The 26,116-nt window shown below is 45.0% G+C and overlaps 1 protein-coding gene across 1 annotated transcript in view; it reads right to left on the reverse strand.

Annotated features, from left to right (window-relative positions):
- B3GALT5 (beta-1,3-galactosyltransferase 5) overlaps positions 1-17,170 on the reverse strand; it is a 92,903-nt gene extending 75,733 nt beyond the window's left edge. The window contains exon 1 of the mRNA XM_045902430.3: positions 13,930-17,170. The gene's annotated coding sequence lies outside the window, so the exon portion shown is untranslated. The remainder of the gene's footprint in view (positions 1-13,929) is intronic.
- Between the last annotated feature and the right edge of the window lie 8,946 nt (positions 17,171-26,116).

Consider the following 26,116-nt stretch of genomic DNA (forward strand, 5'->3'; position numbering starts at 1 on the left):
TAAGTGTACCAGTGGGAAGGGCAACCACCTTCTTAAAAAAAAAAATCAGCAGTGGCTCTCCCCAAAGGCTCAAGCTGACAGTGGACAAACTGGGCTTTTGGCACAATGGGGTAATAAAATCCCAAAACAATAGAGGCCCAGTGGCAGCACCTAACCCTCAGGGTCCATCCAATTAGCGTAGTGAGCAGAGTGGCGTCCATGGAGGCCTGGCCTGCACAGAGCTACGGAGAGATCATCAGGACCGACATTCCCAAGGTCAAGAGAGACGGGCAGCCAACAAGAGCACCGTCCAGTCTATAAACTACAGGAAGTCAAGGATGGATGAGCAGGAGAGTGAGGGCAGCCACTCCAACAACAAGTCAATCCCTGCCCAGGCACCTGCGTCACTTCTCAGACCCAGAACCCCTGACAGAGGAGAAGCAGACGACGGGTGAGGAAGGACCCTGCGGCACCACCACAGGAGTATTATGTAATGATTCCCCAAGTCCTTCCCCAAAGGGACTGCGGTTCTTTACTCATGTAAGCACACAATGGGGAAGGAGACATACACACACATCTCAAGCATGTTGGACACAGCGTCTGAGGGAGCAGAGAAATGGGCACAAACTTGGGGAGAAAATGGGGCCGATCGATGTTTTAATGGGAGAAAGAAAAGCATGTTTGTGTGCTTATCCGCCAGTAAGGAGGTAAGAAATGATGGTATCAGAGAGGGAGGGGAAACTGAGGCAGCAGTGCCCTGGAGTAGGGGGCAGGGATGGGTCCTAGGCACAAGCAGGAGAATCTGTCTACACTGGAAACCTAGACAGCTCCTCTGTGGTGTGGCACACGGACACGCACGGGCGAGGGCAGGTGTGGTAGGAGTATAACGATGTTCTATCCAACACTCGCAGGAAGGAGGAGGCAAGGCCGTGGGATGAGAGTGAGGATGGAGGAAGGGTGGTGGGAGCCTGAGAAGGGGCACACTCCTGGAATCGACGTCTGGGGGAATGGAGCAAATGGACCAGAAAAACACAGTGCTATGCACATTGTAGATTTTGTTTATCAAAGTATAGCTGACATGAAATATCATATTAGTTTCAGGTGTATGACAAGGTCAGGAACTGAAGTAAGACTGTAAGTGTGGTTGTGTGTTTTCCTCCAGCTCCATTCTGCTGACCGGGCGCCGGCCAAGAGCTGGTGGTGAACCGGATTAGCCGGCGTCGTTTCGTCAAGCGAGCGTCATGGTAAAGCAGGAGGGAGCTGAGAATGTGCAAACCAATGACTCTAATGTTTGACCCGGAAAGGTCACCAGTGAGGGGAGAAGAGAGGCTCAGGGAGGCAGGAGGAAGGACAGCGGAAAGGGGTTAGGATCACTGAGCTGTGCGTAGGTTCCTGAAGAGTCCAAGGATTGGCAAAGTCCTTGACAAGACAGAGGTAAGCTAAAATGCCAAGAGGTGCTCCTCTTGGAACGAAATGCATTTCTACGTTAAGGAGGGCAGGGATTGGGAAGCAGAGATTGGGGAGCACAATGAGATTTGGAGGAGTTGCAGTTATTGGTAATGACACAGTCCTGGGCAGTGCTAGAAAGTTCCAGTGGAACTCGCGATGATAGAAATGTCTGTATCTGCACTAGCCAAGATGGCAGGCACTGGCCACAGCCACTTGAAACATGGCTGGCGCAACTGAGGAACGAGACTTTACTTATTCTTAAGTCTAACTGATTTAAATGTAAATAGCTACATGTGACTAGTAGCTACCATATTGGACTACACAGGTGTATTGTATGGATGGAGGCCTCTGGGATCTGTCCTGCGTAACCGACCACCCTGACCTGCACGGTACGCAGGCAGGTTAAGGAATGTTGTGTGTGAGATTCGTGCTGCAGAGGTGACCTTAGGAGCCTGCTTAGTGGACATTAGCTGACCTCCAGGTCAGAACTGGCCCTTTTGGTCTGGACGCCAAGAGCTATGAAATTTGCCTTGCAGGCCCTCCTGCTCCAGGCTGGACTGGGCCCCCGGAATGGAATCCAGGCGGGGAGGCGAGCACACCCAGCCCAGTCTCCTTGAAGATGTAAAGACATGATAACATAGGAATGCAGTTTGCACAAACTGCGTGTAGGTGAATAATTGTTTAACTTCAGACCCCGTCATTTGCTCTATAAATATGGCCCAATGGGGATGGTCAGTTGGAAGTCTCAGCTGAGGGGAGGACGCTCCGCCTAGGCCTCTCCATCGGGACTCCAGCCTGGCTGTCTCCACGGGGTTTCCCCAGCTAGTGAGGCTGGATGTTGTAAGTACCCGATTTGATGAAACTCTGTCTTATTCTCCTTTACTGCTTACTACGGCCCTCACCTACACACAGATTTCCCTTTTCTTCTGTTTTGATTAGATTTTTATAATATCGATAAAGTGTTTCTCCCCTTCAAAACAGAGAGTATGGCCGCCGTGAATCTTTTCTTCAGAACAACAGGTGTACGGCATTATGAGACACGAAAGTAAGGAGTCTGGATGGGGTACAAGACGTCGTTGTGGGACGAGAGGGATTCAAGATCCTCCCTGTTAGACGAATCAGCTCCATGAATTCAAATCACAAAGAATCAAGGCTGGAGTGGGAATGGGGACAATGACAGTGACCCAGGAGCTGAAATCCCTAAGAATGAGGGGAAGTGACCCATGAGCCATCAGCAGAGGATTGCGGCAGGAGGGAGAGAGGGACACAGTCTGATGACACGAGATTCAGAGCTGAGGAGTTTAGGGAAGACTGGAAGGGGCAATGAGGAGCAGAAGGGACACCTCTGCTCCAGGGCGTTCCAGAAGGTGCAGTGGAATGACTTAAACAATTGAGGAGGAATAGGAAAGGCAGGGGATGTTCAGACAGCTCCGGGTGCCTGGCGTGAGGAGGGCAGGAATGACCTGGGATTCCAAACGGAGATGAGTCCATCGTGCTGCGGGTGGAGTGAAAGGTGTTGATGGTGGACAGACGTAGACGATCCTGGTTCCCTCTCCTCCGGGCAGATGGATGCCAGGATTCATGGAGAAGGCAGCATCCAAGACTGTCTCTTGGGAGGGATTACAGAGACCGGGAGAGGGATGCTCCTTTTTCAGGGACAGGAATACCCTATTTCAAACATCTAGGTTTACTCTTGACCCTTTTCAATGGGCATGAAAGAGTCAAGGGGCCATGAAAGATGTCTCTTAAGTGGGAAAACACTAAAATAGAGATGACGTTCTCCCTACATTGACCTGTAAGTGCAGGGCAATCGCAATGAAAACTCCAGGTCGATGTTTTGAGGAATTCAATAAGCTCATTTTAAGCTTTATATATTAAGATTAATAAAGGTCTCTAAATGCTAAGTCAGCCTTTAAAAAGCCAAGGGAAGTAGTGGGCTTGTCCAAGTAGACATTTAGACACCCCTCAAAGCTACAGAAATAAAAAACAGTGCACTACTAGCACAAGAGCCGAAAATATGTCAAGGGGACAGAAGAGAGAAGGCAGAGCAAAATCTATGTCCATATGGGAGTGTAATATATAGTGGAGACGGTAGCAAAAACCAGCAGGAGGGAGCACATTGCTTAGCGGATCTACTGGGGCAATTGTAAGTATATCAAGCAAAATGAAATTGAATCTCTATCTAATACATAAATAATAGTGAGCCCCAAGTGGATCTCATGCTACACAAGAAAGGTAAAACTATGACGTTGGTAAAAAGAGATATAAGAGAATATCTTTACCATTTACAGATAGGGTAGGACTTCTTTTTTTATTATTATTATTATGTTATGGTAATCACCATACATTACATCATTAGTTTTTGATGGAGTGAAGTGTTCCATTATTCATTGTTTGCGTATAACACCCAGTGCTCCATGCAGAACGTGTCCTCTTTAATACCCATCACCAGGCTAACCCATGCCCCCACCCCCTCCCCTCTAGAACCCTCAGTTTGTTTCTCAGAGTCCATGGTCTCTCATGGTTCGTCTCAAGGGGTGATCTTCTTTTTTTTTAATTGTTATGTTAATCACCATACATTACATCATTAGTTTTTTTTTTTTTTTTTTTTTAAGATTTATTTATTTATTTATTTGAGACAGAGAGAATGAGAGAGAGAGAGAGAGAGAGCACATGAGAGGGGGGAGGGTCAGAGGCAGAAGCAGGCTCCCTGCCGAGCAGGGAGCCCGATGCGGGACTCGATCCAGGGACTCCAGGATCATGACCTGAGCCGAAGGCAGTCGCTCAACCAACTGAGCCACCCAGGCGCCCTACATCATTAGTTTTTGATGTAGAGTTCCATGATTCATTGTTTGCGTATAACACCCAGTGCTCCATGCAGAACATGCCCTCCCTAATACCCATCACCGGGCTAACCCATCCTCCCACCCCCCTCCCCTCCAGAACCCTCAGTTTGTTTCTCAGAGTCCATAGTCTCTCATGGTTCGTCTCAAGGGGTGATCTTCTTTTTTTTATTGTTATGTTAATCACCATACATTACATCATTAGTTTTAGATGTAGTGTTCCATGATTCATTGTTTCTGCATAACACCCAGTGCTCCATGCAGAACGTGCCCTCCTCAATACCCACCACCAGGCTAACCCATCCTCCCACCCCCCTCCCCTCTGGAACCCTCAGTTTGTTTTTCAGAGTCCATCGTCTCTCATGGTTCATCTCGATAGGGTAGGACTTCTTAAACAGAACTTCAAATGCACAGAAAAACTAGTAAGTTTCATTACATTTAGATGAAGGACTTTAAAAAAGATCACCACAGTTGAAGATAGTAGATGACAGGATGAGACAAGACTTTGCAACGATAAAACCAAGGTATCAAAAATGTAGAACAAGAAATGTCTGCAAACCAACAAGAAAGTCTCAGCAACCCTAACAGAAAAATGGGCAATTTTTCAGAAAAGCAATTTTTAAGAAGGAGCCTGGGAAAGGTGAGCTGCATCAGAAGAATTGCTCAAAATCATTAGTCAGTCAGAGAAATGCAAAATAATACCTCTGAAAATCACTTTACATCTATTAACCTGGCACAAATTCAAAAGCTGGCTGCTCTAGCTTCCATCTTCCAGAGAGATTGGATCCTGGACCTCCTGGAATTATGCCCAGAGCCCAGTGACACACTCAGAGCTTGATAACTAGCTGTGAATCAATGAATGATCATCCTCAGTTGGACTGGCTGAGAAATGTGGGAGAGCATGAGGGGGACCTGGGGAGAGCCTGGAAGGCAGGTCCATTTTAAATATGGAGAAAGGCAGAGAAGACTTTCCAAGTGACCAGTAAGTGTGGCACAGGTAAGTGTGTATGGATGTGGGTATGTGGGTGGGTGGGTGTGTGCACTCATGATGGGTGGGTGTTACTTGAAAATCCAGGCTCAGGTAGAAAGTTTGTGTTGGTCCATAGTGGGAGACGAATCAGAGGACACAGGTTGGGGCCAGACTGAGAGCTTGAACTTGACCTCCGAATGCCAGGTCAGTAACGTTTCAGAACAATAAAGAGCAGGGTTTTGGCAGAGAGTGTAAAGGGGAAGGAGGAACACAATGCCATCCAGGTAGGCTGCCCCTCACACTGTGGACTAGCTCAGGGGAGCAGGTGCACCCCTCTTCTATTCACAGCTCCATCTCTTACCACCTCCAGATCCAAACAGCCATCTGGCCCCCTGGGGTCCAAGGTGGACACACTGCGGGTGCAGTCTACCTGCAAGAGGATGGACCCAGGAAGAGCTCACACCAGCCCTAGACGTGGCCTGGGGCATTTGGGGCAAGGCATGCTCAATGGTGACACCCCAAGCTTCCCAAACTCAGGAAGCTGAACTTGAATTGCTCACCAGCTACCCTGCCTAGAATGTGTTAGACTTTGGAGAGATTCTCTGCTAAGACACCACATCTTCTGGAAACCCTTAGAATAAACAGATGGGTGGGAATATGGGCACTAAGGCAGAAAACAATCATGATACTGAATCTAGTTCCAAATCAACCCACACTCTAAGCAAACAGGGTGGAGAAGGAGAGGGGATGCAGGAAGCTACAACGAACTGTCACTGTTAAGGTGTCAACCAAACCAATGAGAACAGATGCCATCCCACAGGCAAAAACTAACCCTTTAGACCCTGGATTGCTGTACTCTGGGAAGACCTAAAAGGCACATCCTGGCAATAGGCAGTTTTGATCACTCACATGACAGTAAGCCCACAAGTTGTTTCTTATTAGGAGGACTCAGGATGATGACGCTGAGCCACGGTTGTCCATTACTCAAGAGAATGTTCTTGAACATTGTTCTACAAGAGAATGTGCCACAATCTGACCAAGAACCCAGATGATAAAGAGAGTGAGAAGGCATAGTGCAATGTGCCTCTTCACGACCCACTCCCCAGCTTTCTCCACCCTGTTTTTCTGTCCTGGGAAGCTTGTTTTCATAGGCGCTGTGTTGATGACACACATAGCCCTGGTGATCAACAAGCCCCCTTGCTCTCTGGCTTCTAGACTTATTCAGCAAAGGGAAGCCACAGCAGATTGGAAAGAAGAGCAGCACATTCTTGGCATTTGTTCCCTTGACTGCCTCCTGCAGGGCGGCTTGGGTCACTGCTCCCATTAAAGCAGAATTAATAATTCTCTGGATCCCTGGAGCCACTTCCTCCTTCTCATCCCCTTGATCCTAGGATAACAACTATTACACCTCCTGCCTGCCCTTACTACTACACTCACCCTGATGGTGTCCCTATACCCTGCCTACATACCTTTGTACCTGCACCGAGTGCTTTTATTAAGCCCTTCTTGGGTTTCCCGAGTTTGAGTGTGTAATATACTTCCTACTGGGACCCTGACTGATTCTGCTGGCCCATCATTATGATAAAATCTAACAATTTATAAATCTATGCTTGGGCCTCTCTACGGGCTTCTTTTATGGCTTATTTTTAAGAAACATCTATATCTGTCTGGGGCACCTGGGTGGCATAGTCTGTTAAGTTTCTGACTCTTGGTTTTGGCTCAGGTCATGATCTCAGGGTCATGAGATCAAGCCCTGCATGGGGTGAGTCTGCTTGGGATTCTCTCTCCCTCTCCCTCTGCCCTCCCGCTCGTCCTCTCTCTCTCTCTCTATCTCAAATAAATAAATAAATCTTTAAAAAGAAAGAAGGAAAGGAAGGAAGGAAGGAAGGAAGGAAGGAAGGAAGAAAGAAAGAAAGAAAGAAAGAAAGAAAGAAAGAAAGAAAGAAAGAAAGAAAGAAAGAAAGAAAGAAAGAAAGAAAGAAAGAAAGAAAGAAAGAAAGAAAGAAAGAAAGAAAGAAAGAAAGAAAGAAAGGAAGGAAGGAAGGAAGGGAGGGAGGAAGGGAGGGAGGAAGAAAGAAAGAACCTATATCCCCCGAACATTTTCATTGTATATGCTGTGTGGGAGGTTTTTCTCAGTTCTTAAAGAGTTTCAAAGCTTTTCTTTATTAAACATTTACTATATTTCGAGTACTGCACCAAAAACTCCAAATGCATTTTCTTATCTAACTCACACACCCTGAATAAATAGAATACATCGTCATCCTCATTTTATAGATGAATATGGCTCTTGCCAAGGTTACCCAGTGGATAAAAGGTTGTGTTTACCTATGAGAAGTTATCAAGAATCTCTGATCAAGATCTTTATTGATTTTGCATTACCATTTGGGGGAGAAACTTGGTGATAAGTTTCTTCTCAAAATGGCTCAAGGAGCTTGTAGTACTACCTTAAATTTCAGCCTCAACAATGTCAACCCTGCACCTGCTACTTGCAGTTCTCAGCTTATCAGAGTATTGAAAAGGAGTCCACGTTTATTTTATTTTTTAGCATAGTTGACACAGTGTTAGTTTCAGGTGTACAAGTTAGTGATTTGACAAGTTTATACATTATGCCTTATTCACCAAAAGTATAGCTATCATCTGTCCCATTACATCACTACTACAAAATCATCAATTACATTCCTTATGCTCTGATTTTTATTCCCATGATTTACTCATTCAATATCTGGAGTCCTGTATCTCCCTCTCCCCTTCACCCATTTTGCCCAACCCTCTACCTCTCTCCCCTTTGGCAACCATCAGTTTGTTCTCCATATTTAGAGTTCTAATTCCACTTTTGTTTGTTTATTCATTTTTTTAGATTCCATTTATGAGTGGAATCATATGGTATTTGTCTGACTTATTTGACTTAGCATAAAACCCTCTAGGTCCATCCATGTTGCCTCAAATGGTACAATCTTATCCTTTCTATGGCTGCATAATATTCCATTGTGTATATACACCACATTTTCCTTATCCATTCATCTACTGACAGACACTTAGTTTGTTTCCATGTCTTCACTGTTGTAAGTAATGCTGCAATAAACGTAGGGGTGCATATATCTTTTAGTGTTGTCATTTGCACTGGGTAAATACACAATAATGGAATTATTGGATCAAATGGTATTTCTATTTTTAGTTTTTTGAGGAGCCCCCATACTGTTTTCCACAGTCACTACATCTGTTTACATCCCTACCAACAGTGCACGAGGGTTCCTTTTTCTCCACATCCTCAGTGGAGAAACCAACACTTGTTTCTTTTCTTCTTGATTTTAGCCATTCTGACAGGTATGAGGCAGTATCTCATTGTGGTTTTGATTTCCATTTCCCTGATGATGAGTAATGTTGAGTATCTTTCCATGTGCCTATTGGGCATCGGAAGTCCTCTTTGGAAAAAAGTCTATTCAGATCCTCTGCCCATTTTTTAATAGGATTGTTTGGTTTTTTGGTGTAGAGTTGTATGAGTTCTTTATATACTTAGGATATTAACCCCTTAAAAGGAGTCCATATTTACCTTAAAGTTTTGAGATTATTGATGTAGTGGACTAAGTAGTGTCTCCCCAAAAGTCATGTCCACCTGAAACTTCAGAGTCTCCCCAAAATTCAGGTCCACCTGCAACCTCAGTGTCTCCCCACAATTTATGTCCACCCGGAACCTCACAAAGTTAGTTTATTCAGAAATAGAGTCATTACAGATACAATTACGTTGAAGCTTACAAGATGAGATCATCCTAGATCTGATAGTGTCCTTCTAAGAGAGGAAAGGACACACAGAGGCATAGAAGGGACCGCCACATGAAAATGGAGACAAAGACTGGACAGATGCAGACACAAGCCAACAAATGCCTGGAGCCACCAGAGGCTGGACAAAATAAGGAAGGATCCTCCCTAGAGCGTTTGGAGGGCGCACAGCCCTGCTGACACCTTGGTTTTGGACTTCTGGCCTCCAGAACTGTGAGAGAATCAATTTTTGCTGTTTTAAGTCACCATGTTTGTGGTAATTTGTTACCTAGGAAACTAATGCAAATCTTATTCGAACCATCATGGAAACACCTCATAACCTGAGGCAAAAAATTAATCTGAAAGAATTATACAAAATAATAAAAAATCAGGAACCCTTTGGAGATTACGGTTTATTAACCCATCACTCCAGGTCTGGCCAGAGGGAGTGTGGTCAAATCACTAATAGGCCCGACGTCTCCTGACTTGTCTTAATTGGCATCCCTTGGGTTTACCCCAGAGATTACAGGGGGAAAGGAAGGCATTTGGGGATGCTACTCCCTCTGTACATATCCTTTGGGATTTTCACCCAAGCAGCTGTCTCAGCGGAAAGCTCAAAAGCTGGATCAAGCACAGCTTGCCCTATTAATTGGGACCAAAGGCCCACATCACACAATATTCAATAAATGAGGCTGTGCATCGTGTCATTTCCTTAGGTTTGCTCCTACAGGGAGCTGAGAACCACAGACCCAGAAGCTCTCTTGGAAGTAGTAGGGTGGCGGTATTTTGGTTAGTCTTCCTGAAATTTTCCCAGGGCCATAAAGTAAGAGAAGCCCCCATTGTTCTACGGAGACCCAACTGCTTCTCCACTCACAAGACATTCTACACCCATCACTAAAACACCAAGTCAACCTCAGGGACCCTCTTGCTGGTTAAAGATTGCTGATCTCAGAAGTCACAAAAGAGGCTAATAATTTAACTCCATAGCCCTTTCCAATTTCTGCATGAGAGAAAAACACAACATCATAACCAAAGTCAGAAGACAAATGACAATCTATCCTCGATAAGTATGACATATGTAGACAGAGCTTATTTCTTCACTATACAAAGAGCTCTTAGTAATCAGTAAGGAGCCACCAACTGGGAGAGAAACACAGGATTGGAATAAGTAGTTCACATGAAAGCATAGGAAAATTGTCTCAAACTGGCTCATAGTCACAGAAACTAAGACAAAAATAATAAAAATAAGTTACTTTCAATGTTGGCAAAAATTTAAAGTTTAAGTATGAGAAACAGAAACATTCTTATACACAGTGGGCTGGCTCGTAAGTACAATAACTGGGAAGGAATTTGGCAACATTTATTTAAAATGTACAAACTAACACAGTCTAAATTCTTAAAATACTGCTTAAGAATGTAGCCTATGGATATTTGCATATAGAGAGAGTAGTGGCTATATAGAAATGCTCAAGGTAGGAAACAAACTGAGGGTTGCTGGAGTGGGGGGTGGGGTGGGAGGGATGGGGTGACTGGGTGATAGACACTGGGGAGGGTATGTGCTCTGGTAAGCGCTGTGAATTGTGCAAGACTGTTGAATCTCAGATCTGTACCTCTGAAACAAATAATGCAATATATGTTAAGAAAAAAAAAAAAAGAGGAAGAAGAAGAAGGTAGCAGGAGGGGAAGAATGAAGGGGGGGAATCGGAGGGGGAGATGAACCATGAGAGACGATGGACTCTGAAAAACAAATTGAGGGTTCTAGAGGGGAGGGGGGTAGGAGGATGGGTTAGCCTGGTGGTGGGTATTGAGGAGGGCACATTCTGCATGGAGCACTGGGTGTTATGCACAAACAATGAATCATGGAACACTTCATCTAAAACTAATGATGTAATGTATGGGGATTAACATAAGAATTAAAAAAATTTAAAAAAATAAAAAATAAATAAATTAAAAAAAGAAAAAAAAAGAAATGCTCAAGGTAGCATTATTTGTAATAGGAAGTAAGCAGAAACTACCCTCAAAGTCTAGAATATAAGCCTGGGTAAGTCAGTATAGTAACATTGACTTTGGCTTTTCAAAACAATAAAAATCTACATGTGCTGTTATGGAAACATTGCCCGGATATTTTACGTAGAAAGAGAAAAAAGAACAAAATGTATTATCCCATACTATACTATATTTCCTACCCTTTACACTATACTATAGCCTTCTTACCATTCCACAACTTACTTTTTCACTTACAGGAAATATATATTTGAATTCTAGAAGAATATACAAAAACTACATTAATAATTTTTATTAATTATTAATACATTACTAATTAGCCTTTATTAAATAGTTACTTCTGAAGACTGGGAAAAGGATCAGCAAGTAAAAGGGAATTTTTACTTTCCCTTCTGTTTGGTTTTTTTCTTTTTACCGTGAGGATGAATTATATTTATGATTTTGAAATACGATGCTGCTGTTAAAGGTGATTGGGGTTGGGGAGGCCTCACCCTGTAGGTCGGGGGTACTTGGTGCAAACTTACAGCTATTCCTGTGAGTCCCTGTTTACTGATATCCTGACATCTTTTATGCCCATACTTTGAGGCTTTTAGCCTTTCAAGAAAGTTCTTGACCTTCTTTGGGTGGTCATTACACATGTGCCCAGTTAATTGGGTCTCCTGGAGTGCGTTGGGATTTGCCTCTGCCCTATAACTTCTACTGCTGCATTGCTGACAGACAGAGAGACAGAGAGAGCAAGAAGGAAAGAGAGAGAGGCAGAGACAGAGAGGGGGCTGCGAGCATGTCTCCAGCCCTGGCCAGCTTTGTGGAGGTGTCAAGGGTCCTATCACTAGGAGCCTAACAACCCTTAACAGAGGTGGTTCCTTTTCTGAGTTTGTTGCCCGGGGAGACCCCACCAATTTTGTGGCTCAGGGGGGTCGGGGAGGCAATATCCTTGCACCCACAGCCCAGAACCCCACGACTCCCTGGCCCACCTTGCACCACCCCATAGGGAGCTCACCTATTTCGGGGCACAGCAAGGTGTGGGGGAGCACTTGCCCTTGAGCAGTCAGGGGCCCCCCAACCCCATTAGGAAGCACTTATGTCTACCCTGAGCTGAGGGTTTTGGAGGCACCGTGAGCTGTGCTAAGCACTTCCGGTATATGTTCATGTAATACACACATTGCCCCTGTGTGTCAGGTACCGGCGTTCTTCACAGCTCTCCTGATGGCACCAAGGCCACTCAAGGTCACACAGCCATAAAGAAGAAGAGCCAGGAGGCCTGCCCCTTCTCCCCACCCCGGCAGAGTCCTAGACTCATGACTTCACACACAGACACCAGCAGATCCTGCCCTTGTGATTTTAGGAACCAAAACCCAAGCCATCCACTGGAAGATGCAGTCAGACCTTCAACTGCTTTGATTCTTGAGTTGAAGATCCACAGGATACTCTGCTGTCAAAGATCTGTAACCCTAGTTCAAGGCTCCAGGGGTGGAAATGAACCTGGACACCGGTTTATAATTCCCTGCCTTTGGAATTCCTTTACGCGTTCCCTTTTCCCCAGTTGCTGAAGGGGAACTCATCTCCAGACACTTAATTCCAATTCTTCTTTGTTGGAAAAAGAACCTTCTTCCCTTCGCCACGGTAGGATGCTGTATACAGAGCAGAAAGTTTTCGCCAATCCCATGGCAAACCCTATGGTAAGCTGGAAAATCCAGAAGTTGAAGCCGACATCTTAAATAACTTCAAATACAAGCCAAGAATTAGGTTAACCCTTACTGGACCTTCCCACCACCACATTCTGTACTGCAGTCATTGTTTTTGAAGAAATATGCACATGGTCTGATTAACAGCCATCAGGGAGCCATGAAGCATGTACGGACGTCTAAAACCCTGGTGCAGAACCCTTACTGTCCCCGCGCTCAACACACTATGTAGACTAAGTCATTTTTAATATTCACAACATTCAGAGGGTTAGTATTATTTGTATGCCCGTTTTATCACCCAAAAAGGGGTTTAATAATTCACCGAAAATTTCACACCTGGAAAATAAGAAATGCAAAATCAAGCCACAAAACCTAAGATTTTACCACTGTAACCTTCAGCGTAGCTATTGTCATGGATCAAAAGGGCTGGAATTCAGGCACATTTCACCATCCTAAAATTTTCAAACTAAGCACTCCTCTTTTTCTAGAATTCAAAAGTGAGCCTCTTTTCAGGTTCAACAACTTCCCATCTCAAGCATTTTGTTATCTTCAGATCTATTTTCTCTTGAATTCATTACGTGGATCTGCTAGTTGACAATAAACTCTAAATAATGTGACAAAAGCAGGCAACCGTAGAAATAATGCATCATGGAAAAGGTGCTACTTTTAAGCCCCTTCACTTTTTTTTAAGATTTTATTTATTTATTTGGGAGAGAGAGCAAGAGAGTACCAGCAGGGGGGAGGGGCAGAGGGAGAAGCAGGCTCCCCACTGAGCAGGGAGCTGGACTCGACTTAAGGCTGGATCCCAGGACCCTGGATCATGACCTGAGCCGAAGGCAGACACTTAACCAAATGAGCCACCCAGGCGCCCCTAGCCCCCTTCATTTCTGATGGAGAACTAATGGCAAAACCAACTAAGCCAGCAGCAAAGGAAGGATAATATTCCAACAGTAGGAACCATCTTAAAGTCATTTTAGAAAGGATGGCATTTACAGTCCCTTTTAGACATTCGAGACGGCTTTGGTCACTGTGTTTTTGGGGCACAAAACGAGAAAGATCGAAAGGACGTGTCCAGACTACGTGGACGAGCATCCAACGCGCTGGTGTGGGAACACGTGCAAGGAAGTCATGACACCTTTTAGGAGAGGAGTCAAATCACAGGAGGACATTCATCAGGTTTAACAGCATTTTTTATTCGTTTTTTCATAAAATGATTAACGATGCGAGCGAAGATAAAACTCACCTCTTTCCTTCACAGGTCCTCGGGCTGAAGGTTTGTCTGCCACTGTCACAACCCCGGGCTCTCCTGGGCCCTCTTGAACACAAAAAAGGCTTTGTTATAGGAATTAGCCTCCCGGCCTGAGCTCTGAGAACCACTTCACTGAGGCAATGCCGTCACCATGGTTACCAGGCCCTCCGCTGTGGTTTCCACACCTCACCACAAAAACCTCAGGGGGAAAAAAATAAATAAAACTTAAAGCTGGGCCACATGCTAGTCAATTAGCCTAGATTATTCGTCACTGACGTCAAATATAAAAAACTATTTTGGAAGAGGAAAGAAATATGCAAAGAGGATTTTAGAAAGTCATCTGTAATTACTAAGCTGTTTGGAGTTTCAAATCGACAAATAGGGTTGTCAGGAAAAGAGAATGCTTTCCCGATTACAGCTACTTCTTGAAAACAGGCTGGTTCCTTAGTGTCTATTCATGCAGTTTCTACTGGTTTTATTCTTGAATGGAGAACCACCGTGACCCTCTGAGCTAGGAGAACAATCCATCCGGGTGTCAGTATTTGAGAGTACTGTAAGCACGGTGTGGTCTCAGCAATAGGAATTTGTGCTTTTATGTAAATGGCTTTACACTATGTCTATTTCATGTCTTGGTGGGAATCCCATGATGAGTCACTTCAATAAGGCAAAAAAAACACTCCTCTTCAAACATGTATTACTGACACAATAAAGTAAAAATAATCGTGACCAACTAAAAACCATCATTTATGTTTTGCAGGCATGAATTCTTTTCCAGAGGTCAGAATTGCTTACAGTGAATCACAGATGGTGCATATTGGATCCTAGAGGAAAGCAAAGGTCCTGGAGGGATAGCCAGCAACCCTGAAGGAGCTGCGGGAGGGATCTCTGGAGAGACGGCCAGAGGCGGGCCCCCACGCACCAACCATGGTGAGCGCAGTACATGCAGAAGGAAATGACCAGCTCCATGTGGGCCAGAATCTCGACTGTCATTAGGAAGGTAAGGTCAACCCAATCTACATAAATATAGCACGATATGAGGGAGGGGTTGTTACTATTTACCCTGAAATTTTGCAAAATTTACAACAAGGCCTGAGGACAACTGAATCATGCCAAGAGGGAAAGCCATGTGTTTTTTTGTTTTGTTTTTCTGCACAATTAAGAGTTAAAGGTAAGCGGCTATATGGAGCCATAGAAGCAGCCATGCCCACAGTAGTTAAGAGCCCCAGCTTTGAAGTCGGGCAAATCTGGGGTCAAATCCCAGCCCTTGGGAGCCAGGAGAACTTTGGTGAGCTACACATTGTTTTTGAGTGTCAAACTCCTTGAGGCGAAGTGGGGATGGTAACACCAACTGCGTGACTTAATGAGACACTGTAGGTGAAGTGTTTGACACAATGCTTGGAACGCAGTAAACGGTCAGTAGGTGGGAGCTATAATAACCATGAGAAGCAAGAAGGTGAAGGAGGAGGCGGGTTGAAGAAAGAAGGAGGAGGACAGGAAGAAGGGGGGGAGGAGCAGGAGGAGAAAGGAGAGACAGAGATGGAGCTGGTGAGGAGGAGGACGAGGCCAGGCAGGAGGAAGAGAAGGAGAAGGGGAAGAAGAATCAGAGGGAGGTCAGGTGGTGGGAGTATTTCCAGCATCTACAACATCCTGCTGTATATAAACGGAGGGAGAGAAGGTGAGTGGTGGCTTTTAGATAAGGGTTCAAACCCCGACTCTAACATGTATATATTCATGACTCCTGCCCCATCTCTGTTAGTTCCAGAATTTACCCATTTGATCTTCCCTTCAGACCACATAAGTTCACTTTTTTGCTTATAGTTTGACTGAAGGGAAGAACCCAGCCAACTACCTCCCCCTGAAACAGGAATACTACGTAAGAGACGAAAGGAGGCTCCAGCTTCAGGTGCTTCCGAAACTCTCCATCTTCCCCTGTTCCCTTTCTCCTTGTCTCTGTGGAATGGTCGTTCTGTTCCTATGTCTGTTCTCCAGAGCATAGCCAAGAAGGGGGTCTCAGAGGCTGGGCTGTTCCTCGGAATTACTCAGGGCCACTAAGCCAACTTCCTCATGGAGGGAACTGGCTGGACTTCTCGCCACAGGAAATATAAGAGGTCATCTACCACCATTGGCTCCAGAACTGGGCCTGGGAGTCAGGGAGCAATGAGGCTTCAGGAAACAGTGCTGCCCTGATTTGTCCATCTTTTGTGGAGACATTTCCACGGAATGTTTTAAACTAAGAACCAGGGTGATTTCCCTGATTCCAAGAGTGAGGCAGCTGTGCCATTCCATTCCAGGACTCTTGAACGGCAGATCCTACACTCTGCGTGGGTGTGCGTGCACATGTGTGCGTGTGCGCGTGTGTGTGTGTGTGTAAGTTAAGCATTTGAAATATAATTTATGCATTGTTAGAAACCAACTCTCGCTTGGCACCCACATCAAACATTTCATCCAATAACAATATATATGGTCCAGAATCATGAAGAGCTGCCCACATTCACAGCCTCCAACATAAGAACTTGACCGGGTCTGAAGATATGCAGAGGCGTGATGCCTGGGTGTCGGCCAAAATTTTAGTGAGGAGCTCATAATGTAGCTCAATCATTTTACAATGTACCTAAAACAAATAGCACTGAAGTCCCTATAACACTACAAGCACTCTCTGACACAAGTCTGTTCAGCATCTTCATGGACTTAAGATTCGTACAGACTTGGCTTGTCTACCTGGCAGCTGTCATTGCCTTGCAGACCAGCTCCTCAGTGTATGGCCACCCTATGCGGCCTCCCCACCAACGGCCTCCATACCCGTTCTGGCAGTATTCCCAAGTACTTCTGGGTTCCCCAGACAAGGCATTTCAGGATTATCTAGAGCCCTGAGATCTAGGATTTAGTGCTATGTACCCTCCCGATACATTAGCTATGGCTTATTTTCTGTATTCTGATGCTCCGACAGCCGGGGCCTTGCTAACCCTGGAGAGACTGCGCTTGCAGGACCAGTCAATTCTTAGAGACAGTAGACAACGTGCATGCTTTTCAAATGCAAACCCACCAATCCAGAGCCCACGCCCCTGACCACCTTCTCTCATACTCTGGGCCACTACCCCCTGCCCTCATCATCTGGGGCCAGGTACCAAACAATGAGGGACAGTCCCTATGCCCCAGCATCTGCTGAAATTATTCCAACTAGCCTGTCCTATGCCTGCTTACCCTGCAAGGCCATGTCTTCCTGTAGGAACCATAGTAAAAGCTCCTGCCCCCATTTCCCCCCTCCCTCTGTCTCCTGACCCACCTGGCGCTTCCCTGTTACCCCCCCCCCCCCGCCCCCGTGGCAAAGCATGGTGCACCCCCTCCTTTGGGAACTGTGAGTAACAAATTATCATTTCAATGGCAATTGTCTCCTGGTCTGTTGGCCTTACTGAGCCTCACATTTCCTAAAACACGCTGTATTTGAAAATATCAAGGAAACCAAGTTTTCCTGGAGGGAAGGGAGTCAAGGATTGAAGGTTAGTTGCGGGGACCACACAGTTGTAGGCAAAGTGACCCCAGAAAGGGGTCTTCAGTCATCCCTGAGAGAACAGTCTTCTGTCTTACGAAGTTTTCCATCTGTGCTAATGTTTTCTTTTTTTTTTTTTTAAAGATTTTATTTATTCATTTGACAGAGAGAGAGATAGTGAGAGCAGGAACACAAGCAGGGGGAGTGGGAGAGGGAGAAGCAGACTCCCTGCCGAGCCGGGAGCCCGATGTGGGACTCGATCCCAGGACCCTGGGATCATGACCTGAGCCAAAGGCAGACGCTTAACGACTGAGCCACCCAGGCGCCCTGTGCTAATGTTTTCAACCCAAACCTTGGGTCCCTACTTCTTACAGTGTCTACCACAAAAACATCCCTATTTTTATTCTCTTTCCCTTTCTGAGCAACCATCTTTTTATCATCTTTTTGAAATGACTTTCTTGTGCCAGCTTTAATGTACATATAGTTACATTTATACAGTTATTCAACACATTTATTGAGCACCGACTGTAAGCACTGTTCTAGGCCCAAGGGATACAACAGTAAACAATACAGACAAAAATCTCTAATCACGTGGAGCTCATAATCCAGTGGGACAAGCCAGACAATAAACAACACGAATAAATGGTATGTTGAGTTGGGCTTAGCAGGACAATAAGGCAGAAAAGGGAGACAATATGTGCCAAGAAGGTAGGGAGTTCACATTTTTTGTAACAGCTTCCTTGAGATATACTTTAGATACCATAAAATTCACCCTTGTACGTTGTTCAGTTCTGCAGTTTCTCGTGTATTCAGAGTGGTGCAACCTTCCGCACTACCTACTTCCAGGACATTCTCATTTTCCATCCCCTCCCCAAAAAACATCATAACCATTAGCATTCCCTCCCCGTTGCCCTCTGTCCCCAGCTCCCAGCAACCACTAATCTACCTTCTGTCTCTGGATTCACCTGTTATGGGAATTTCATATAAATGGAATCAGTCTGTGGCTTTTTGTGTAGCTTCTTTCAGTCACCATAATGTTTTTAAGGTTTGTTTATGCGATAGCATGTGTCTGTATTCCATTCCTTGTCATGGAGGAATAATATTCCACTGTATGCATTTACTATAATTTGTTTATTCACTCATTAGTTGATGGGTACTTGGGTTTTTTCCACTTTTTGGCTACTGAGAATAATGCTACTGTAAACATTTGTGCACAAGGTTCTATGTGGACTCATGTCTTCATGTCTCTTGGGGATATACCTAGGAGTGGAGTTGCAGGGTCATAGGTCATTTCACCTTTGGGGAGACAGTTCTATTTTGAATCAAGTGATCAAGGAGGCCTTGCTGATAAAATGACATTGAGCAGACATCGAATGGAGGTGATCTAAATAAGACATACCTAGAGATGGGCAAGGGCGTGCCAGGCAGAGAACAGCAAGATCAAAGACAAGAACATACCTGGCATGTCTAAGGAATAGCCAAGTACTATCAGCATGGCTGAATTAGAGAGAACAAGGAGGGAACTGCATCACATTTAAGTGGCAACCTGTTAATACGTTTGTGATCAAATGGGGCTATATATTCCAGCTTCCTGAACTTAACCTCTTAACTCAATTTATCCACAATTTCTTCACTGATTGATTCAGATTTCATCCAGTGTCATCTCTGATTCTGTCTTCTCCTGAAATATTTCATGAAGGAATATGCAGAATATACATGCACCATGATTATATAACAAAGATTAAGTTATAGATGCATCTGTGTTTGGGGTGGCATGAATAGGTTCACTGCTACCCCTGCCAGATAAGGGAATGCTAACATCACCAAGTTCTGTCATTGCCCACATTCCCCCGCTCTGACGAAGTCAACCAGGTGATGACTAAGCAGCAGCTACGTGATCAGATACCAGCCGGCTGGAACGGTGGTCCTCTACGGGCAGGCTCGGGATCACACCTTCTTTCTGCCCCCATCAAACAGGAGAACAACAGAGTGAGCAAATGGGCTTGGCCACTTTCTTCTCCTGGGAATCTTGATTGCTGTGGCTGTCTTTGGTTTTCCCAGGATGGCCTTGGGTTTATGGTTCAAGAGGGTAATGGGAGCTCTAAACAGTGTGTGTGCTGCTAAGAGGGACTAACTGGGCCCAGAGGAGAGTGGGGAGGCCAGGGGAGGCTGCACCGAGGAACAGATATGGCAGCTCGCACATGAAAGGTGAGGTTTGTCTGGGTATGAAATGAGCAAAGGCATTCCAGGAGAGAGAACAGCAGGGGTGAAGGCTCAGACACAGGAGAGAACACAGGACAGGAAGGAAGGAAGGAAGGAAGGAAGGAAGGAAGGAAGGAAGGAAGGAAGGAAGGAAGGAAGGAAGGAAGGAAGGAAGGAATTAACTACCGCCCGGTTGTGGCGGAGAAATGCAGAGAGATGAGCAGCCTTAAAAAGCACATCTGTTTCACGTAGAGACTCACTGGACATTTATTTTTTTTTTAAAGATTTATTTATTTGAGAGAAGAGAGAATGAGAGAGAGCACATGAGAGGGGGGAGGGTCAGAGGGAGAAGCAGACTCCCCGCCGAGCAGGGAGCCCGATGCGGGACTTGATCCAGGGACTCCAGGATCATGACCTGAGCCGAAGGCAGTCACTTAACCAACTGAGCCGCCCAGGCGCCCCGAGACTCACTGGACATTTAGAGCAATCTGGACTAAATGCTAAAAGCAAGAGGGCAGACAGGAAGGATTTCAAGCAGCGAGACAACATGATAAGGTTTGATGTGGCTGACAATCGTGGACTGAGCATGAGCGAGACTGGAGGCCAGGCGCTCAGATAAATTCCCAGTCCTCTCCACAACATCGGATGCACCCCCCAGGCCCACCCGAGCATGCTGCTTTAGGATCTTGTAATATCCAGATTTGAGTCCCAGCTTGGCCACCAACTCTATTTAGTAGGAAAAGCACAAACACCCCTCGAGATAACAAGTATACCACGGTGAGCCAAACGTGACAGTTAAGATCAGACCAGTCCAAATTCGGCCACATGAAAGTTGTCATTATTTCCAAAAGGACCCGTAGTAGAAGGGTTCGTTTGCCTTTCCTTCCTTGTTTCTTCCTTTTGACTTAGAAAGTAAGTCCAATCAAAGGAATGGAATTATGCCGCTTGTCTTAGGAGGCAAAACAACTGTGACAGATCCATGTCCATGCACATACTCAATGTACACATAAAATGCAATCGTTGTAGTGTTTTTATCCACTAAACTAACATTTCACCAAGATAATCTTTGCCTTTGGGAAATTCACAGTGGGGGCAGGTTTCCTCCTATGAACGAAACAGGAATTTGAGCCAAATTTAAGTAAATCTTAAAGGACAGCTAATCTTACTTGACATCAACATTACCCTGGTAAAAGGAAAGAGGCGTCTGGGACCTCTATTACATCATAATTTTCATAAAACTTATCTGCAATTGCACCTTTGAGAAGAATCTTATTGTTGCTTGCAAAACATCTTTCCAGTTCTTGGGTATGTTTCTAGTTTCTTCCTTTGTCTTCCTCAAGATAAATCAAATGAACTTTTAACCAAGATTAGACCTCCAGAAAGGAATTACACGGAATGGTTCACAGTCTTAGAGAACTATGGCCACCGTCTGCAATCATTTCTCCTTGGGTCTCCGTGTGATCGCAGGAGGAACAGTGGCTTGATGCATTGCCTCCATGGAAGCTATGTGTTCCATCTGGAAGCTCCCTGCTCTTCTTCTCCCGCTCAGTGTTTCCATCTCTGGTGTCATTATATTCTTCCAACACATGCACACACACGCACACACACACACCGCAACACCTGTCTTTCCAGCGTCACTTCCTGACAGTTTTAGAATAAAATCTGTTATTGCTTTTGTCCCTAAGCTATGTGTGTTCTTTCAGTTCCAAAATACAACCTCATCAGGGGAAAGACTGGATGGGCAGAATAGGAATCTCCACCTTCATCATTATTTAAAATCAAAGCCCCAGGGGCACCTGGGTGGCTCAGTCAGTGAAGCGTCTGCCTTCGGCTCAGGTCATGATCTTGGGGTCCTGGGATCGAGCCCCGCATCAGGCTCCCTGCTCAGTGTGAAGCCTCCTTCACCCTCTCCCTCTTCCCCATCTCCCCGCTCATTCTCTCTCTCTTTCTCAAATAAATAAAATCTTAAAAAAAAAAAAAATCAAAGATTCAAACCCCGAGAGACTTACAGCTTTTCTGCCCAGAAAAGCCATACTTCATTGCATTCAGTTGATTTTTCCATGCAAGACACACCATAATTGCACCCTCCCTCCAACCACGTCAGCAAAGAGTGAAGACTGTGTAAGTGCAAAATCCAAATATTAAGTTTGCTTTTCTTTTGTTTTAATTGAAGTATAGTTGACACGTTATATTAGTTTCATGTAGTTTTTTGTTCTCAAACCTGTTTCTTCTTTACTTCCTACTATTTTTTTAATTTTTAGTTTTTAAAGGGAGTGCACATGCCCATGTCTTAGAGTAGTGTCTACAGTAAATGAATCCACAAGAATTCAGTTGGAATACAGTGGCCAGCATGCCGGGAGCCCTCTGTGTGCGGTGTTTGCACCCATTAACCCATTCATCTTTGGCAACAACCGTGAAGCAGCGGTTATGTTACCCATTTTACAGATAAGAAAACTGAAATGTTAGGAAGGCATGTGACTTGCCATAATTCACCAAAGATCAACATGTGAGGAAAGAGCAGAACCAAAAATCAAAAGTGAAGCTGTCTGACCCCAAATCTGTGCTCAAAACTACTCTACCATGTCTGCCTATTCCATGGCATGACCAGAAAAACTTGGAAACAGACGTGAATCCAATTTTTTATGCTGAAAGTGTGTATACGAATCGTGAAGGGAGAAAACAATGCTTAGTTGGGGTTTTAAATACTAAAAATTGGGGTGAGAACATGACTACAGAACCTGGCCTGTACTTTTCTGTTTTGAAAACAACTTTTAGCCAAGAGCTATATTCAAACTATGCAACAATTTTGTGTCATGGGGGCCAGCCAAGGGGGAATGGGCCATGGCCAAGGCATTGGAACAGGGTTCTGGAGGCCTCCTGCAGAGATGGGTGCTGACCCTTTAGTTGCTGGATCCGGGGGCAGCAGAGAGGAAAGGGCCCATGGGGAGGGGCCAGAGCCGCACGCTCTTCACCTCCTACTGGAGAAGTGGTTCAACATTTTATCAATCAGTGTCTTCAACCCAGTGCCGTCCAGTGCAGGTCAGGCCAACCTGAGCCCACTCTGTCCTCACTGCGGTACCACGGGCCACGCTGAACTCTGGTAGGAACTGCTCTCCTATATTCCATGCCCACTTGGAGGAAGTGGATGAAAATAAAATTTTAAAGAACACTGGATCCCCACAAATTCATTTTCTTCAAAAGATTCTGGAGGCCAAAGAAAAAGGTTTTAGAATAGTCTATGGATATGCTGGAAGTGTTGTTTACACGAGTCAACACAAGAAGAGCCAGATAATTAGTCTAAATTTCCACAAGGTGGCAATTCATAATTAGTTTAATAGTAAAACAGGTAATGGAAAATGCAGGTAAATTTTAGCTGATGATTCTTTTTTTTTTTTTTTTTTAACAGTAAATGCTAGGACAAAATGGTCAGTATCCCAAAGTTACAGGCTGACTCAGACTTCATGGTAGCAGGATCTGACCCACTTCAGTGGCTGGAAAGACTCTGCTTAGCCCACAGAGGCTCTCTGGATAATTCCAGGATTCTCCTGCAAATTAAATTGTCTTAATTATTTGGGCACGCAGTCAAAAATAGTAGTGACAAGGGCGCCTGGGTGGCTCAGTTGGTTAAGCAACTGCCTTCGGCTCAGGTCATGATCCTAGAGTCCCTGGATCGAGTCCCGCATCGGGCTCCCTGCTCGGCAGGGAGTCTGCTTCTCCCTCTGACCCTCCCTCCTCTCATGTGCTCTCTCTCATTCTCTCTCAAATAAATAAATAAAATCTTTAAAAAAAAATAGTAGTGACAAATAAACCTGGCCTTTGAAGTCAAACAGAGGGTTTGACTCCTACTCCTACCCCCTTCTAGCTGTGTGCTCCTAGGCAGGCTACCTGACTTCTCTGAGCCTCTATTTCCCCAGCTAGAAATAAAGCTCTATAAAAATAACACTTATGGGGCGCCTGGGTGGCTCAGTTGGTTAAGCAACTGCCTTTGGCTCAGGTCATGATCCTGGAGTCCCGGGATCGAGTCCCGCATCGGGCTCCCTGCTCAGCGGGGAGTCTGCTTCTCCCTCTGATCCTCCCCCCTCTCATGTACTCTCTCTCATTCTCGCTCTCTCAAATAAATAAATAAATCTTAAAAAAAAATAAAATAGGGCGCCTGGGTGGCTCAGTTGGTTAAGCGACTGCCTTCGGCTCAGGTCATGATCCCGGAGTCCTGGGATCGAGTCCCGCATCGGGCTCCCTGCTTGGCAGGAAGCCTGCTTCTCCCTCTGACCCTCTCCCCTCTCATGCTGTTTCTCTCTCTCTCTCTCTCAAATAAATAAATAAAATCTTTAAAAAATAAAAAAAATAAAATAACACTTATGTCTTATGATCATTGGAAGGATTAAAGACAACAATAAATTAAAAATGCTTTAAAGAGTATCTAGCCCGGGGGCGCCTGGGTGGCTCAGTTGGTTAAGCGACTGCCTTCGGCTCAGGTCATGATCCTGGAGTCCCCGGATCGAGTCCCGCATCGGGCTCCCTGCTCTGCAGGGAGTCTGCTTCTCCCTCTGACCCTCCCCCCTCTCATGTGCTCTCTCTCTCTCATTCTCTGTCTCAAATAAATAAATAAAATCTTTAAAAAAAAAAAAAAAAAAAAAAAAAAAAAAGAGTATCTAGCCCGTAGTGAACATTTAATAAGTATTAGTTCCTTTTTCCAACCAAGAAATTCATTTAACACTTAGGCTCAAGGCAACTAGGCTGAGTCACAAAGATGAAGGACATGTGGATTGCGTCCTCAAACACCTGCCATCTAAATTCCACTGCTTGGTATTTACTGAAGAGAAATAAAACATTGTGCACAAAAAGAGTTGTCCACAAATGTCCATGGCAGCTTTATTCAAAATGGCCACAAACCGGAAACGACTCCAAAGTCCATCCACAGACATAGGAATAAACAGACTGGTAATTCCATCCTCAGCAACGAGAAGAAACAAACCACTGCTGATATCAGCAGCAAGATGGGTGCATCTCCAAAACATTTTGAGGAGGAAAAGCAGCCAGACAAAAAAAAGAGTAAATAGTCATTTTACTCATTTCTGTGAAGTTCTGCAAAAGGGAAATCTATAGTGTCAGAAAACAAAGTAGCAGTTGCCTGGCGGGGGGAGGGGAGGGAGCAACTACCAAAGGGTCACAGGGGAACTTTACAGGGTAATGGGAATGTTCTGGATCTTGACAGGGGTATGGGCTCCGTGAAAATACACAGTTGTCAGAATGCATCGAGCTGTCCAGGTCAAGTGGGGGCTGTGGTATACAGTAAACAACATAGCTCATCTTTGTCTCCAGTTCCTGACACAGAGCTCCTAAAACCCTTGGAATTCCCTGAGTGATAAGAGTGTCTTTTGTTATTCGTAATGAGCCCCTTTGGGTCCCTTTGGATCCCTTTGGACCTGAGGCGTGAGAGATGGAAGGTGGTTGCCAGGAAAACCAACGGCATGATTAGAAGTTTAGACCTCCCTGCCCACCTTACCCAGGCGTCCGGGGAAGGGAGATGAGCAGGAGAGTGAGTTCAGTCCCCAATCCATGATTCGTGCCTTATGTAGGAAAGCTCGATTAAAAAACTCAGAAATTAACCCCAGGAGTTAGTGTCAGAACTGAATTGTAAGACACCCAGTTGGTGTCAGAAAATTGGAGAACTGGACGGTGTTTGAAAAACAGAACAGGGGCATATGATTGTATAAAGCAAACCTTAATGAAGTTGATTTAAAGAGAAAAATCTACAACCAAGCAAAGAGTGTTTCACACTGTTCTTTGCATTGGGTCCCCTTGGGGTGAAGGTTCCCAAAATTATACTCAGAGTGGCTCTCCTTCCATCTGATTTTTACACTGGAGATCCATTTGAACAGAGAGGTACGTGGCTTAAAAATATATATTTGAAAGGCACTGGTTCCTCTGTAAGAGTCCGTTGGAAGTGAACAGTCTGGTTGGCCCATGCAGGTGAGGGAACAAGGGCTTGGTTGTTTCCCCAGAGTCTAGATTCTTCCTGGGCAGCATTGCTTAAACCCAGCCACACATCTCAACCCTCTGAGGAGCTTCCAAAAATACTCTGGTGCCTTCTCAGTGGATCAAAGACACCATCATGGCACAGAGAATCCCCAGGAATTCTAGCCAGGTGGAGAGCCATCGCCTGGTGTGTTCAGGAGCTACCCAGAACTCCCAGTCCCCCACCTAAATATTTCACAGAGAACCTCTTCATACCACCGAAATCCCTTATAGCCACTCTGAGACACCATCAAGCAGCCTGGTTGGTGGATCTGACCTAATAGTATTTCAATCTCTGAATCTAGTTAAAGGCTGGAGAATATCTCTACCCCTTAGAGCAAACTAAAACCAGGCTCTATTTCTCTGCTTTATTTTTGCAGAATCTGAAGAGAAATTAACTTATGAGTGTGAGGTTTTTGGGGTTTTTTTGTGTTTTTTGTTTGTTTGTTTGTTTGTTTCTTAAAGATTTTATTT

The sequence above is a fragment of the Mirounga angustirostris genome, unplaced genomic scaffold, assembly GCF_029215605.1.
Source record: "Mirounga angustirostris isolate CCGP_5_RB_7025 unplaced genomic scaffold, mMirAng1.0.hap1 SCAF_1, whole genome shotgun sequence".
In the NCBI taxonomy this organism is placed as follows: Eukaryota; Metazoa; Chordata; class Mammalia; order Carnivora; family Phocidae; genus Mirounga; species Mirounga angustirostris.